The 2714-nt window shown below is 38.5% G+C and overlaps 1 pseudogene; it reads left to right on the top strand.

Annotated features, from left to right (window-relative positions):
• The window catches only part of LOC102835557, a 58696-nt pseudogene extending 56435 nt beyond the window's left edge, over window positions 1-2261 (top strand).
• Window positions 2262-2714: the final 453 nt, after the last annotated feature.

Below are 2714 nucleotides of genomic sequence, written 5' to 3'. Positions count from 1 at the left end.
TTCTACCAAACATTCAGGGAAGAGCTGTCACCAATACTCAAATTATTCCAGAATATAGAAGAGGATGGAAAACTTCCTAATACTTTTTATGAAGCAAGCATTACCCTCATATCAAAACCAAGGAAGGACGTCTGTAAGAAAGAAAATTATAGACCAATAGCCCTCATGAACATAGATGCAATAATGCTCTACAAAATCCTAGCCAACAGAATCCAGCAACACAACAAAAAGATAATACATCATGATCAAGTGGGATTCATATTAGGGATGTAAGGATGGTTCAACATTAGAAAAACAATGAACATAATCCACCATATAAATAAGAAAAAGGAAAAGAACCACATGATCATATCAATTGATGCAGAAAAGGCATTTGAAAAAATACATCTATTCCTGATAAAAACACTCAACAATTTAGGAATTGAAGGGAAATTCCTCAACATAATAAAGAGTATATATACAAAACCATCAGCCTGCATTACTCTCAGTGCAGAGAAACTGAAAGCTTTCCCTGTCAGAATGGGAACCAGACAAGGATGACCTTTGTCACCGCTCTTATTCAGCATTGTGCTGAAAGACTTAGCGAGAGCTATACAGCAAGACGGGGAAATTGAAGGTATCCAAATTGACAAAGAGGAAGTAAAACTCTCTATTTGAAGATGATATGATCCTATACATAAAAAACCCCAAAGACTCATTTAAAAAGCCTCATTAGAAGATTCAGCAAAGTAGAATAAGATCAATATACCAAGATCAGTTGGATTCCTCTATACCAAAAACGACAGCTCTGAAAAGGCCTGTGTGCTTGCGACTGCGGGCAGGCTTGTGGGATATACCCTGTGGTTGGTGGATGATGCATGGAGGGGATTGTAACCATGGCAAGGAAAGGATATATATGGGATCAATGTGAACCTAATGTTCTCCCATGTAAACTATCACATAACTCACAATAAAGCATTAAAAAGAAAAAGGACATTAGGAAAGCAATACCATTTACAATAGCTGCCCAAAGGATGAAAGATCTAGGAATAAATGTAACCAGAGAAATAAAGGACCTAAACAAAGAAAACTACAAAACAAAAGAGACCTACAAAAATGGAAGAATGTACCATGATCCTGGATAGAACACTTAACATTGAGAAAATGTCAATATTGCCCAAAGAAATTTACACATATAATGCAATCCCAATCCAGATTCCAATGACAGTCTTCAAAGAGACGGAAAACACAATTACAAACTTTATATGTAAAGGAAAGAGACTCAGGATAAGCAAAGCACTGCTTAAGAAGAATAAGGTTGGAAACCTCTCACTCCCAGACTTCAAAGTTTATTACACAGTTTATTTGCCCTTCACTTTCTCTGGGGAATAATAAACATTTGACCTTCTGATTAATTCTAGTCTTCATATGAAAATACAAATGTAGCATTTATTGTTTACTAGGATGTGAATGAACTTTTGCCTCTGGACTTTCCTTTGCATTTGATTCGCCATATTTGTTAGAAATGTGAAAGGAAACCCCACCCCTAACACAACCACTTTTTTCTTTCTAAAATTGCTTTAAACTTGAAGAAAATACACACCTAAAAATACAAGGTGAGTGTTGCCAATGCCCCAGCGGAGAATCTGAGATTAACATTGAATTTGAAATATTTAAAGTAGATAAAATCTATTTCAGCAATTTAGACAATTAAGAGTGTTGCTGTGGGCGATGATGGTGCCCTTGGTAAAACAAGTCTCCTGATATCCTACACAACAAACAAATTTCCATCTGAGCATGCACCAACTGTTTTTGACAACTATGCTGTCACTGCTACACTTGGTGGTGAGCCATATACTCTGGGACTTTTTGATGCTGCAGGGAAAGAGGAGTATGACAGATTATGAGTGCTGAGTTATCTATAAACAGATGTATTTCTAGTCTGGTTTTTAGTCGTCTCTCCTTCCTCATTTGAAACTGTGAAAGAAAAGTGGATACCAGAGATAACTCACAACGGTCTAAAGAAGACTCCTTACCTGCTTGTTGGGATGCAGATGGAGCTCAGAGATGACTCCTCTACTATCGAGAAACTTGCGAAGACCAAACAGAAGCCATTCACCCCAGAGACTGCCGAAAAGCTGGCCTGTGCCCTGAAGGCTGTTAAATATGTGGAGTGTTCTGCACTCACTCAGGAAAACTTAAAGAATGCACTTGACGAAGCAATATTGGCTGCCCTAAAGACTCTAGGACAGAAGAAGGGCCACAAGTGTGAGCTGCTATGAACATCTTGCTAGATCATTTCTGCACAGCTGGTGTTGGCGGCATACTAACAGCAATGTTTAAATCAAACTAAAGATTAAAAATTATAATTCATTTTTGCAATAATGACAAATTCCCTAGCGGAGTGGTTACGAATCGGGCTGCTAATCTCACGGTCAGCAGTTCGAAACCACCAGCCATTTGGCGGGAGAAAGATGAGGTTTTCTTGTCTCATAAAGATTTGTAGCCTTGGAAACCCTGTACAGGGTCGCTATGAGTCGGAACTGACTCCACGCCATATAACAACAACCCATATGTACTCGTGAGAGACAGAGGCCATAGGTATGGTCCCCCTCCCAGTACTAGTTAATTTTGAGTAATTGTGTATTGTCAGAAAACTGATCAGTACTGGTTTTAGTTTCATTGCTTCCCCTCCATGCAAAAAAGGAAGGCAAGCTTGTTGATAACTCTGTAAC

This window comes from Chrysochloris asiatica, unplaced genomic scaffold (genome assembly GCF_000296735.1).
Source record: "Chrysochloris asiatica unplaced genomic scaffold, ChrAsi1.0 scaffold00044, whole genome shotgun sequence".
NCBI classification, from domain to species: Eukaryota; Metazoa; Chordata; class Mammalia; order Afrosoricida; family Chrysochloridae; genus Chrysochloris; species Chrysochloris asiatica.
This window is presented reverse-complemented; position numbering and strand designations above follow the sequence as displayed.